The 15,050-nt window shown below is 48.0% G+C and overlaps 1 long non-coding RNA gene across 1 annotated transcript; it reads right to left on the bottom strand.

Annotated features, from left to right (window-relative positions):
- Positions 1-8,873: 8,873 nt before the first annotated feature.
- On the bottom strand, positions 8,874-9,879 carry LOC307218990. The gene is made up of 2 exons (XR_013840230.1): positions 9,635-9,879; positions 8,874-9,200 (listed from the first exon to the last, which is right to left on the bottom strand). It is a non-coding gene; the product is annotated as an uncharacterized lncRNA (long non-coding RNA).
- Positions 9,880-15,050: the final 5,171 nt, after the last annotated feature.

The raw sequence follows: 15,050 nt of genomic DNA on the forward strand, positions 1-15,050 counted from the left end.
ACCTCCTTCTCCAGTGCTTCTGTCAGATGCACATTTCATCCACAGTATTTCCTGTTAAAAGATCTGAAGTTGCAGCTAAGAAAAATCCCTGGCATCAGACCCCGAGCTGTCTCACTTCAGACTGCAGAGAAGGACTTGGTATCAAAGGCTTGCTCCTCTTTAAAAAGAGAGAAAGCACAATCCCACAACAGAAACCTAGATGTCAGAGATAATATTTTAGCCATTTCCCCTGACATAACAGCAGGTGAGTGTGTGGAAAGAAGTGTGCGGTTGTGTCCCTCCACCCCTCTCTCTCCTACTTGAGAACCCTTTTCTAATCTCCATTGCTACACTCCAGACATAGATATATTGCCTCCATAAGAACTAGGCTTCCAATGTCCCAGTGAGCTGCGTTTAAAACTTACAGTTAATTAAAGGTAAAAGGTAAAGGTACCCCTGCCCGTACGGGCCAGTCTTGACAGACTCTGGGGTTGTGCGCCCATCTCACTTAAGAGGCCAGGGGCCAGCGCTGTCCGGAGACACTTCCGGGTCACGTGGCCAGCGTGACATCGCTGCTCTGGCCAGAGCCAGAGCCGCACACGGAAACGCCGTTTACCTTCCCGCTGGTAAGCGGTCCCTATTTATCTACTTGCACCCGGAGGTGCTTTCGAACTGCTAGGTTGGCAGGCGCTGGGACCGAGCAGCGGGAGCGCACCCCGCCGCAGGGATTCGAACCGCCGACCTTTCGATCGGCAAGTCCTAGGCGCTGAGGCTTTAACCCACAGCGCCACCTGCGTCCCTTAATTAATTAACAGTTAATTAGGAACCCTGCTAAACAAGCAAGGTGGCTGGCCGGACGCTCTTAACATCCCTTAATCTATGTTGATAGTAGGAGGTTCTGCGGGGAGAAGCCTTTCACCTGGTAGCTAAGCAGCACTTGAATCCGGTGGATAAAAATTATGGATCACCAGGGCCTTCGCTGATGTAAGTAAGCACTCCATTGCATTATTGATGTGGTACAAATTGAAACTCCGCAGCTTGCAGAAATGCAACACAATGGGCATTTTGCAGCTGCAGGGGGAAGGGGAAAATGGAATTTAGTAGAGTGGGTCCTCTGTTCCACCAAATAAGGGGAGGGGAACAAGTCTTCTTTTCTTTTTAATCTTAGACTAGGAGCTATGTCCCTGTGTGCTTTGCTCTTCCCAACCTACCCCAGCTAATTCTTCTTGTTAAAACTTTTTTTATTTTAAAGCCTTCAGTGCTCCTCCTTTCCAGTCCAGCCAGACCTCTCCTGTTGTTGTAAGCCAACCCTTTCCCCCACAGCATTCCTCTCAAGGCACGGCCACTTGTATTATATAAGCTGTCTCCTCTTTTGCTCTCCTATCTTGCCTTGACTTCATGCAAATGATGCATCTCTACAGATCTTCCCATGGGTGCTGTGCGATGGCACTCTTACATTTTAATTCTATGCAAGGTACGTGTGAGGGAAAGAACACGTGGTTTCTACGCTTAAAACCACAAGTTCGAAAAATAGCACCTCTCGTTAAAGGCACCTATGACCTTTCTGATGCAGCCCCTGAAATGCTAGCTAGGTAATATAAGGAAGCTTCTTAAAAAAATCCCATTCAAATGACATGGTTTGAGTTTATTGAGCCTAATGCTCCCTTAAACACAATTAACTGTCTTTTATATTTATTTATGGAAAACGGGTTACTCAAATCTGCTTATTTACTCAGAAGTGCACTGAATTTAGTGGGACTTACACACAAGCAAGTGGTGTGCACAGGACTGCAGCTTTCATTCTAGTGTGTTGAAAAACAACTTAGGGCACTGACATATTGGCTGTTTCAAATTGAAAATAGGGGTGGGGAACCTCAGTCCTAGGGGCCAAATCCAGCCCTCCCTTTCTAGGCCTTGTGTCTCTGCAAGCCACATTTCTCACTGGGGCTGCTATGTGCCTTCCTTGAGTGCTTTTGCCTGGCTGGACTGGGTCCTTCAAGCGTTATTGAAACCTCTTGTTTGTCTTGATGGAGAGAAGAAGAAGAAGAGTTTGGATTTGATATCCCACTTTATCACTACCCTATAGAGTCTCAAAGCGGCTAACATTCTCCTTTCCCTTCTTCCCCCACAACAAGCACTCTGTAAGGTGAGTGGGGCTGAGAGACTTCAGAGAGGTGTCACTGGCCCAAGGTCACCCAGCAGCTGCATGTGGAGGAGTGGAGACACGAACCCAGTTCCCCAGATTACTAGTCCACCGCTCTTAACCACTACACCACACTGGCTCTTGAGAAAGGTGAGAGAGAAGCATAGCTGTCAACCGTCCCTTATTTGGGGGGAAAGTCCCTTATCCCAGCGCTGTGTCCCACTGCTGTCCCTTATTGATGAGGTCCCTTAAATTTCCTGGGTTTCAAAGGAAGCAGCTCCTCTCCCTCCCTCCTTCCCTGCCGGCCAGGGAGGAGGGAGGCTCCAACTGTGTTGCTTGGCTGCGTTGCTCACCCAATAAGGAGTCTAAGAATGACTGGGGAGGTGGAGCTTGCATGCCTTGTGCCGATCAAATCAGCCGCGTTGCCTGGGGACTCGCCTTTGCTCAGCGCTTCCCAGCGGAGAGGTGACGGTGGTTTTCCTTGCTGCATCCCCTTTGCCGGGTTGCTGCGCTGTGGGAACTACCACTTGAGGCTTCGTTTGGCTGCTAGCTGGGCTTTCTGCCTTTGGCTCGGGTGGGGCTCAGTAGTTGAACATACCTGTGCTTGGAAAATCCCTTATTTTGGCTGCGGATCCCTTATTTTCGAGGCTGCTGGTCCCTTATTTTCAAATAAGTTGACAGCTATGGAGAGAAGTGTGTGTAGAAATCTCCGACTTGCGTGTGGCTGGAATGTAGCCTACTGTTTAGAGGTAAAAGTCACACCTGCTACCCTGCCCACTTTTGCCTCTGACCATGTGCACCACTTGCATGTGGTCCCAGAGGAAGTGCAGCCCTCAGGCTAGAAAACAGGGTTCCTGGCGCAGTACATTCAAAGGGATGTGCCGCCCGTGGATGCTGTTGGGTTGGAGCTTCCCCGAGATTTGGCTTTCAATACTAAGGACTATCAAAAAGACTGGCAGAGGGGACATGAGAGAGACTTAAGAGCCTTGGATGTAAGATCTCTGGGCTAATGGCCTTTTGAGATTGATGGACTTATGTTGGGGACTGAAACCGGGAAGGGGGTATGGGTGGAATGGAAATTGGGAACTCAAAGGGTATACAATACAATTTGCTTTTTTGTTTTTTATGAGAGTTGGGAAATTCGTGGAAGGGAATCTTTTTCGACCTTAGAGAAACGTCTTAAGAATAAGTATTGATATATAGGTTTGGATGAGAGTTAAGATTGGATAAAGTAAAAGTGGTTTTTAAAATAAATTAAATTACTTAAATGAAAATAAGGTTGAAGGATTTGCAGAAATAACGATTTGAACTAGAATACAAAATTGGGAGGTGTGAGGAGGTCAAGGAACTAAGTAAAGGAAGAAAGTTATGCAAAGGTTTAATCTGTTCTTTTTTCTTTTTTTTCAAGCGACTGTATTTTCTTTTTTGCTGTATTTTTTTGTATTTTGTATTTTGTATTTTTCTTTTCTTTTCTTTCTGTAACTCTTAAACTTTGAATAAATACTATTTTTTAAAAAAAACAGCAACAAAGGGATGTGCCGCCCATAACCCTTTGCAAAGAGCTTGGCGGGGGCAAATATTCCAAGGGGGTGGGTGGAGGAGAAGGAGGGAGTTTGGAGGAAGGTGGTGGGGCTGGCAAGGGCAAGAGAGTGACAGTTCGGCAAAAGAGGCTGAAGGCATAAAACGGAATATGTCCATTACCTATTCATTATTTACTGTGTTCTTCAAACACCTACCTCCTCAGAGCATAATGGGGCAGCTGAAGCTGAGAGAGAAAAAGACCGCAGGGCTCCTGGAAAGCGTTACCCTTGCAAAAGGATTGATAGAGACTTGAAACTGTGAGGAGAAGAAAGCCTCACTGTAATAGCCCTTTCAAGGACCATTCAGACGAAACCCTGCCCATCTCTTCGTCCAACAGAAGATGTCTCTCTTTGCTTTAGAAGACAGCTCAGCTGCCCATTGGGAAACGTGGATAGGCCTAAGTGTTTGCAAAACAAAAACCAGAAGGTGATGTGACGTTGGCTCCCGGGGGCAAACAGCATACACCTCCCCAAAATGAAGAGCATAGAACAGGGGTCAGCAACCTTTTTCAGCCATGGGCTGGTCCACTGTCCCTCAGACCTTGTTGGGGCCTGGACTATATTTTGAAAAAATAATAATGAACAAATTCCTATGCCCTACAAATAACCCAGAGATGCATTTTAATTAAAAGCAGACATTCTACTCATGTGAAAACACCAGGCAGGCCCCACAAATAACCCAGAGATGCATTTTAAATAAAAGGACACATTCTACTCATGTAAAGACACACTGATTCCTGGACTGTCCGCGGGCCAGATTGAGAAGGAGAATGGGCTGCATCCGGCCCACGGGCCTTAGGTTGCCTACTCCTGGCATAGAACAATATTTAGACATCCTTCCCACCAAGAGGAAGGTTCAAATGTTTGCTGCTGGACTGTCTCACCGTCGGACAGAGAGCTGATGATCAGATGCCTCCCATCTTAACTGGAAAGTTACCACAGTGGTTTTGCGTGTGCATTTTCCTGGAATCCAAAGTCTCATGAGGACCAGTGTGAAGGTGGTCCTTGTTGCGCAAAAATGTTTATTGTGTGGGGCTCCATGTGACGGCATCACGTTTGACCAAGATCACTGAAGCGTCTGCGTATGCAGCATCAACACACTAGCATGGCGTGCTCCCAAGTCTAGGGTTCGAGGCACAGATTCTGGAATTGGATTCAAATGTTAAAGGTAAAGGTAAAGGGACCCCTGACCATTAGGTCCAGACTCTGGGGTTGTGGCGCTCATCTCGCTTTATTGGCCAAGGGAGCCGGGGTACAGCTTCCGGATCATGTGGCCAGCATGACCAAGCCGCTTCTGGCAAACCAGAGCAGTGCACGGAAATGCCGTTTACCTTCCCGCCGGAGCGGTACCTATTTATCTACTTGCACTTTGACGTGCTTTCAAACTGCTAGGTTGGCAGGAGCAGAGACCGAGCAACGAGAGCTCACCCCGTCATGGAGATTCGAACCGCCGACCTTCTGATTGGCAAGTCCTAGGCTTCAATCGATTCTATTATTATTTTCTTGCTTACCCCTGAACATTTTACACATTCTCTATTAATATTTCAATTCTGGAACCATATTTTTTCATGTATTTCTTCACTCCATCCCACTCTCTAATTACCTGGTGCCCTCCAGTTAGCAGGCTGGGGTTCATGGGAGTTGTGCTTTCGCACAGTTGTATCCTTTCTTCCTTGCCCTCCTAAACCTGCCCCCCGTGCATTAAATGAGATCAGTTGCCTGTAACAGCTGATCCATCTCTCTCCTGCACACTTCCATATCTTACCTGCTGCAATTTGCTGTTGACTTTTAGTAGGATATTCTTAATCTAAGAGGCTATAAAATTCTCCTGAAGAGATCATCACTGACAGTTATGATAAGCAAAGGCAGCCTCCCCAAAAACCGAATTGTTGTATAAAGTCAAGAGCTTGTGTGCAAATTTTAAATGAGCAAGACAGAAATCTGATATTCAAATCCCTAATCGGCCATGATGATCACTAGCTCTCAGCCTATCTTCCTTCCTCACAGGGTTATTCTGATGATAAAATGGGGAGGAAACATGCATGCCACCTTGAACTTTGGGTGCAAGTTGAGATACAAATGTGATAGTTAGAAGAAATCTTGTCTCCACAATCTTGAGTGAGGACAATAACAACATAAATCATAGCTTCGATGCCTGCTCATTATAGAGCAGGTAACATCGACACTGTGGCATTGAAAGAACTCTGATTCCACCTTAACAATCCTGGCTTCTACCTAATAATCCTGGGAACTGTAGTTCAGGGTGCTGAGAGTTGTTAGGGGAGCTGTGGCTCTCAGCATCCTCAAAAGACTACAGTTTCCAGAATTGGAAACCATGACTGTTAACATGGTATAGGAATGTGTTAATGTATGGTTTGGATGTGACCTCAGTTCACATTTGCAGTGTTGCTATGGTAACATCTCCCAACATCATTATTTGGGGAGAGGGAAGAATAGAGGTGGGGGTGAGCCGCGTGAAAATTAGCTTGATAATGCAAGATATTCCTGAGAGGGTAGAAGTGTTGCCTGTGTGTGCAGCTCATTGTCTTCAAGGAAACTTGGGTAGTTTCTTTCTATACTTTTGGTGAACTGTGGTGTGTGGGGAATTTAGAAATCAAATGTAATGGTTAGTCCATCCTTCATTCTAATACAGTCAGATTTGTCACATGAAACCTTAAAATGTAGATTATTAAAGGTCACCTCTACACTGTATCAGTAAAAACTAATAATTGCCCCAAACTAATAATTGCCCCAAACATTTCCCTTTTAAATCGATTTCCCCATAAACTGATATGCTATACACATGAATATATATATTTTTAAAAAAGAATGAGTACTGAGAAAGAAAAGTCAGATGTGACTTGCTAGTATTTAGTATGGGATTAACTGCAAGTATGGATTTTTCTGGGATGCTGGTGGCCTAGGATTTGCCGATCAGAAGGTTGACGGTCCGAATCCCTGCGACGGGGTGAGCTCCTCTTGCTCGGTCCCTGCTCCTGTCAACCTAGCAGTTCGAAAGCACGTCAAAGTGCAAGTAGATAAATAGGTACTGCTCTGGCAGGAAGGTAAACGGTGTTTCCGTGCGCTGCTCTGGTTCGCCCGAAGCGGCTTAGTCATGCTGGCCACATGACCCGGAAGCTGTATGCTGGCTCCCTCGGCCAATAAAGTGAGATGAGCGCCGCAACCCCAGAGTCGTCTGTGACTGGACCTAACGGTCAGGGGTCCCTTTACCTTATGGATCTTTCTAATTTCTTGTGGTGTGTTCCAACGGACATAGACTCGGGGAGGACTCATTGACATAGACTTAAATTCTCCCACCTTCTCTCTGCCCCACTGTGTACTGGCATTTTGGTTTGATCCCTACTGAAAACTCTTGCCCTGACTCACTGAAACTTGGTATTGTCAAGTGTCAGGGAAGTCTCATCTATCCACTTAATATTATTGCCTTGGGCTTGGGATGAGGCATTTTGTTCAATAAAGCAGACACCGTACTTTGATTTGTGGGAATTTTTGTATATCTCCCCCTTTTGATCACACACACCCTGATCCTCTCCTCTGTCATGCTTTTGGGATCTGCTGTTAAGATAAGGAGGGGCAGGCCGCACTCAGCCTGGAGTCACAGACTGTAAAAATATTCAGTTGACAAAAAACCTTTAGGGCTAAAGGTTTTCTGTGTAGCTCCAAAATGCAGGGAAATTACAGCTGTGCCCTCAACAGATGCATTATTTAGGCAATGACATACACACCAGAGTATTACTGCACGTGTGGATCACACAGATCTGATTTCTCTCTATGCACTTTTGTGCAAATTTGTCCACACGAGTGATTTAAATGGAAGTGTTTCCCTTCCACATAATGAGCAGGATTCAATTACTACTTCCCTACCCTCTCTGAATTCCGGAAACCTGAGGTCCACTGTGGGCATACACAAAGGTGTGTGCATGGCAAACTTGTTTTTATTTTTATTTTTGAGATATATGTTTTCCAGTATACCACACTTGCACAAAACAGTGGGTTAAAAAACTGAAACGTGCCCCCCCCACCGCAGCCCACCAAGATCTACCCTACTAATGGAAATAGGGGGTGCAGTGATAGATGGCACCTGGGTCTGCACCACAAATTTAAAGCACATGCAATGCACATTTGAAAGCACATGGCTTCCCTGGAAGAATCCCGGGAACTGTAGTTTGTTAAGGGTGCTGGAAATTGTAGCTTGGTGAGAGGGGAAAATATAGCCCGGTTTGAATCCCTGCAACGGGGTGAGCTCCTGTTGCTCGGTCCCTGCTCCTGCCAACCTAGCACCTTGAAAGCACGTCAAAGTGCAAGTAGATAAATAGGTACCACTCCTGCGGGAAGGTAAACAGCATTTCAATGCACTGCTCTGGTTCACCAGAAGCGGCTTAGTCATGCTGGCCACATGACCCGGAAGCTGTACGCTGGCTCCCTTGGCCAATAAAGCAAGATGAGCGCCGCAACCCCAGAGTCGGCCATGACTGGACCTAATGGTCAGGGGTCCCTTTACCTTTACTTTTAGGTCACTATGGGAAATGGGGCCCTGGACTAGATTCACCTTTGGTCTGATCTTGCAGGGCTCTTAGGTCCTTAGGCTGCCCTCCCCACTCTGGTGTCCTCCAGAGGTTCTGGACTGCAGTTCCCATAATCTCTGACCATTGGCCATGCTGGTTGGGGCTGATGGGAGTTGTAGCCCAAAACGTCTGGAGGGCACGAGGTTGAAGAAGGTTGTTCCCGTGTTGTGACAGCAGGAAATGCAACATGTTGCATTAGATGGACCTTGGTGTGATCTCGCCAGGCATTTCTCGCAGTCTTAAAACGACACTCGGTTCCCTTCGTTAGGACATGTCTTGAGACAAAGCCATGAGTTCTCAGCAACTTCCTCCTTTTTTCTGGTTCGTACTTGCCAAATTCCCCCTTGATCTGTGTGGAAGGATTCCAAAGCTTGTTGAAGTCAACGAGCAGCTGTCCTTTGTCAAGGCGCTCCTCCACTGTCGCCTCGCAGAATAATGTATGATTGGCTTCTGCTGTTTGGTACAATGCACATAATATCCCCGGGCCGAGGAGCTCTGCGATGCAAAAGGAGGGCCCTCCGCTCAGTAAAAAGCGCACGCTGCTCTCTCCGTGCCAGAGAATAATAGCCCTTTGCCACGGAAAGCTTGACACATAAAAGTTTATGCCTGCCAGTTGTCAAGGCCACTGAACTCCTTTCGGCTCGGCGGTGTGTGCTACACTTCAGCCAGATACGTGCAGAGCGGTCTGTTAGCGGGGCAAGAGGTTTGAAATGCGAGCGAGCATGGTGTGCTGTGCTGCAAGCCGAGGCCCGATCGTGACCCTTCTTTGGAGAGTGGACTCCGAGCTAATCACGCTGATTAGTAGCAAAACTTTCTCAAAAGCTCAGCTTGACGGGTTGCGATTCCCCATCAACAAGGAAGAAATTGCGGCGTATTGTTCAAACCGAGTCTCCGAAGCAAGAGCACGAAATCCTGAACAACGGAGAGGGAGGGGGTGTAAGAAAGAAGGCAAGAAAAACAACCTCGTTAAACAAGGGAGCCTGCAGGACAGCTGCTCTGGTGATGGGAGGTTTGGGTTCATTGTTGTTATGGAAATTACGGGGGGGGGGCACATCTTTAAAGTTGTTAAATGTTATGCCTGAATGCATCCTTTCAACTTGACAGCTCAGGGAAGTTACCTAGCTTTAAAAATAATATAAAATCAACTTCTTTGCCAGTTTCCTCCATTCTAAAGCTATTTTCCCCTTGAAAAAGGACTCCAGGAAGTTCCCAGAGGTGACAATTGCTGGCCAATGAAAGCCTAATCCCATCACCAGACTTGCCAAGGGGTCCAGACATGCAAAGGAAGTTCTATTGTACTTTGGGTGGTGGGACTTCAGAGGTGTTTGCCTATGCTAATCTTATACCTGGGTCTTGCCCTGCCATGTCTGCTTATGTTAATCTTGTACCAAGCTCTTGTCTGGACATGTTTGCCAAGGTTGAACTAGTGTAACCCCTGTCTACCCCTCCCCTTTTGTGACATGTCAGTGATGTAGCAATGATGTGTCAATGATGCTGTACGAACTGTATTCTGGGATATGGTGGGAAAGTTTTAAAAGTCATTGCCACCCCATCCTCAGGGTTCAAAATTCCTCTATGAACCTGTTGCGCAATAAACTTTGTTGTTGTTGTTTAGTCGTTTAGTCGTGTCCGACTCTTTGTGACCCCATGGACCAGAGCACGCCAGGCACTCCTGTCTTCCACTGCCTCCCGCAGTTTGGTCAGACTCATGTTTGTAGCTTCGAGAACACTGTCCAACCATCTTGTCCTCTGTCGTCCCCTTCTCCTTGTGCCCTCCATCTTTCCCAACATCAGGGTCTTTTCCAGGGAGTCTTCTCTTCTCATGAGGTGGCCAAAGTATTGAAGCCTCAGCTTCACGATCTGTCCTTCCAGTGAGCACTCAGGGCTGATTTCCTTAAGAATGGATACGTTTGATCTTCTTGCGGTCCATGGGACTCTCAAGAGTCTCCTCCAGCACCATAATTCAAAAGCATCAATTCTTCGGCGATCAGCCTTCTTGATGGTCCAGCTCTCACTTCCATACATCACTACTGGGAAAACCATGGCTTTAACTATACGGACCTTTGTTGGCAAGGTGATGTCTCTGCTTTTTAAGACGCTGTCTAGGTTTGCCATCGCCTTTCTCCCAAGGAGCAGGCGTCTTTTAATTTCGTGACTGCTGTCACCATCTGCAGTGATCATGGAGCCCAAGAAAGTAAAATCTCTCACTGCCTCCATTTCTTCCCCTTCTATTTGCCAGGAGGTGATGGGACCAGTGGCCATGATCTTCGTTTTTTGATGTTGAGCTTCAGACCATATTTTGCGCTCTCCTCTTTCACCCTCATTAAAAGGTTCTTTAATTCCTCCTCACTTTCTGCCATCAAGGTTGTGTCATCTGCATATCTGAGGTTGTTGATATTTCTTCCGGCAATCTTAATTCCGGCTTGGGATTCATCCAGCCCAGCCTTTCGCATGATGAATTCTGCATATAAGTTAAATAAGCAGGGAGACAAAATGCAGCCTTGCCGTACTCCTTTCCCAATTTTGAACCAGTCAGTTATTCCTGATACGGAAGGAGGGGGGGGACCTTTCCTCACCCCTCCTCCGTGTGACTACGGGGCCCGAGGCGATGACCTCGGTGGCACCCAGCTCTGCCGCGACTCCTGAACCCCCACACTGTTGCACAAGCACCACACTATACCCCCCCCCACTTTATAGATAATATCTTTTCCTTATATATCTTTCCTTCTATATACAGCCTCCGCTTGAGTCTTGTTTCCCCTATTTCTAATGAGTAGACCGTATCATACTGTTTCCCCATTGACCATAATGGCTGCGTTTTAGCCAATCAGGAACGTGCATTCCCCTGCAGGAGCTAGCTCAGGGAGCTCTTGCACGCCTCATTTAACCTCCTGACAAGTTGTTGACGGCCCCCCACTGCTACAACAATGGATCCGAAACTAGCGACCTCGTAAAACTGTCAAACTCCTGTTACATTGTATCCATTTGTTTCCGCTCTCAATTTACAATATACACTTGACCGGCAAGAAGCCGAAAACTTCGGAAAATAATATAAAATCAGCCAAAGCTTCGATCTTCTCCATTTTAATGTTATTCTACTCGATTCCCTCCGGACTCCATGATGCTACCCTCGACGCCATAATTCTCGAACCGACAGGTCACGTACTCAGGGAAACCTTAATCCTGTCGGATGGTCCAGCCAAGCCCTTCCTCCGGACAATACCAGATAATGGGCGATGCATGGCTATGCCATTGTCTTGCCATCACCTGTACTCAGGAAACGTTTATGCATATCTCTACCACTCCAGGCAATCCCTGCTCTGCCTACCTTATTATACTGCTGATCTCTGTTCTGCCTACCTTACCATACTGCTGATCCATACGATCTCTGCCCTGCCTACCTTATTGTACTGCTGATCTCTGCCCTGCCTACCTTATTGTACTGCTGATCTATGTAGCCCCCACCTTGATTTGTGTAAACCACCACCCAATTTCTTGTACTGCTGATCCGTGTAACCCCACCTCTTTATGATGTATATGTGACGTTTTCTGCACTGTATTCTGGGACCTGGAGGGAACCTTTAAAAGTTTATGTCGCCCCACTCTCGGGGTTCAATGCCATTTGTTGAACCTGTTGCGCAATAAACTTGGGATCTCCGTTCATTGCTCCTGTCTCCGGCTGAACTCATTTTTCCGCTAGGACCCGCGGACATTGTCCGACGAGCCGGGTGGCAAGGAAAACCAGCACCCGGAATTTTTCCGTAACATTTGGCGCCCAACGTGGGGCGGGTGGTTCTCCCGTGCTGCTGACCGGGGGCCCCGAAATCTTCAGCCGGCACCAGGCCATTTTGCCTGGGAAGATCCTTAGGACCCCCGGCCATCTTCCGGGCGGTAATCGAACGTCCCAGGGTTCAGCCCAGGAGCAAGGGGAATCCGGCCGGCATACTCATCGATCCCGGGATCAACGTTGAAGACGCGTGAGTATAGTAGAGAAACCCAGTGCACTGGTGGTAAGGGGGTGGAATCTCCTGGCAACTGAATTCTCTGCCCTCCTCTCTATCGATCCTTCTTACCTTTTCCCTTGGTCCGTCGCGAGAGAGAACGGGGACCACTGCTCAACCCAAAAGGGGGTTCTGAGCTCTATCTCTTTCTCCTCTCAAACCCTCCAGTCAGCTGCACCAATTGGGGGTCCGAAAATAAGACGGAGAGACCCGGCTTGAAAAGATAGCCGACTCCCCGCAACGGACTCTCTCAGTTGAAGCAAGGGTCTGGAATTCTTCTTCCGAACTTCCCGAGCGCCCTTACGGAGGGGGCAGGAAGGGGTCTGACTTTCTGTATCAATCCCAGCCGCACCGGTCGGGCCACGTAACACGTGAATCGTGCGTGAGCCCGCTTCCGAAAGCAAGGGGGATTTTCCGTTCAAAACTCTATCAAGGGACCACCCGATCTGGCACCGCACGGCGCGGGCGTTCAGTAGGGCCCCCTTTTCCTAAGTTTATGACGATAGGTAGGAGGTTGCCAGGAGGGATAGTCCAGGGAGGACTGGGTGGGACTTGGCAGAGTGGAAAGGAAACCCCAGGAAATTGAAGAAGAAGTAGGAAAGGAAGAGAATAGGAAATAAGTAGAAAGAGCTCTCAAACCCCGTTAGGAAACTGTTGATAATCCCCAAGACCCAAATAAACCCTAACGACCCCCTCTCCCTCTCTTTACCCAGACACGCGTGAATAAAATGGGTACCCAAGCTTCTAAACATGAGCGGGCTCACTCCGGGAAGAAGGCTTCAAGGAAGCCATCTGAATCCCAGAGGGACCCCGACTCCCCTCTTGAATTCGTCATCTCTTATTGGAAGTCTATCCCCGGGCACAACTTGCTGTCGAAGCAGAAATTAGAAGATCTATGTAAAGAAACCTGGCCGGCCGGGACTGCCTCTGCAAAGCCCGAGTTACGGTGGCCAACAGGGGGCTCCTTTAATGAAGACCGCCTGAGGCATCTAAGAAACTACTTGATGGAAGAAAAACCCCGTCAACTAGGGTATTTAGCCGCTTTTGAAGCCGTCCGAGGACTGCTCCACGTTGCAAAGGGAGGAGCGACCTACCAACTGCCTATCCTAAATCATGGGAGGTCTCCTCTGCCCCCCCCTTACGAAGGACACCCTATAGACGACTCCGTGGAACAAACGCTTATCCCCTTTTACTACAGACAAACTGTTCCACCCGCCCCAAGTGATGACCAGGATAATGATAACAGCGAAGAGGCAGAGGAACAAGGGGCATGGGGGGGGCGAGTCAAATCATAACTAGGCAACGAGCCAGAGGAATGCAAAATGCTACCTCGGAAAACCTTAGCTCCCTCCCACCGGCTAGAGAAGTTCAGGGTACGACCTCAGAGAACATCAGCCCTTTGACACGAGCAAGGGAGATACAGAATGCTATCACGGAAAACATCAACTCCTTAGCCAGGGAGGTACAAAATGCTACCCTAGGAACCTCACTCCCTTTAGAAAGACCCGAAGAGACCCCAGAGACGTCCAGGCAATTGGACTCTACGGCCGTCCAGATGCCCTTAAGGGCTCTGCCAATCCCACCGTTGCAGCCGGACGGAGCCCCCCGAATGATATATACCCACCAACCATTCTATACGGCAGACCTGGTAACTTGGTCGAACCAAATGCCATCATTGAGGGACGACCCAGATAAATGTCACCGTCAGGTCAGCGCAATATTTTCAACCCATAAGCCGACCTGGCCAGACGTTCACGTTCTCCTGAACGCACTTTTCAACGAGGCTGAGAAGGCAGATATTTTAGCCAAAGCCGGAGAAATGATTGAACTCCCGGATTATCAGACAGGACGCCCGGTAGGGTTAGCGGCGCTCACAGCCCAATGCTTGCGCACCGAACCGACATGGGATTATAATACCACAAATGGAATCTGGTGCTTAAATTTGTTTAAAAAGGCAATCTTAGACGGCATCAAGGCCGCCGGACAACGCACCGTTAACTGGACGAAAGTCCAGACTGTGCTACAAGGAGCAAATGAACACCCGTCCGACTATTATACGAGACTTGTATCCGCCATTAAGACCTGGGGAGGAATTGATCCAGAGAACTCTCAGCACGAAGTCATAGTGAAAGGCTTCTTTAAAGATCAAGCCTGTCCCGATATTAGAAAAGCCTTAAATTTGCAGATAGGATACGATGGGAAAAGTATCAGCGAAATCCTCTCCATCGCTAAATCAGTCTATAACTCACGAGATGAGAGGAAGAAAAGGGACCCCAAACCTGAAACCGAACAAGTCCTAGCCCTTAGTATGGAGTTAAACCCTAGTAGGGGCAGGGGCTTCAACCGAGGGAGGGGAATCCGAGGAGGAGGAAACCCCAATCCCCATAGGCCTTGGGGACCTACCACCACCGGATGCTTTTATTGTCAAGAAGAAGGACACATTAGGCGGTTTTGCCCCTACCTCAATAACACGATCTACGGGACACCACATCCAAACGCAACCTATGGATATGGAAACCCACCGCCCATCACTTACAACCCTCAGCCAGCCTCTGCCCCCCACAAACCACCGCCACCTCCAACTATACCTGCTCAAACCCAAAGACCCTTACCAGGACCAAAGGCTCAAATGCCCGCGATCACTCCATCCACCCGCCCGTGGGCCAACGCTACAGCACCTCCCTTACACCCCCCTAACCAACCCCCTCCGGACGATCAAGGGAGTTATTGACAATTAGAAGGGGATCCCAACCAAACCCAA

The sequence above is a fragment of the Podarcis cretensis genome (assembly GCF_951804945.1).
Source record: "Podarcis cretensis genome assembly, chromosome: 6".
Taxonomy (NCBI): Eukaryota; Metazoa; Chordata; class Lepidosauria; order Squamata; family Lacertidae; genus Podarcis; species Podarcis cretensis.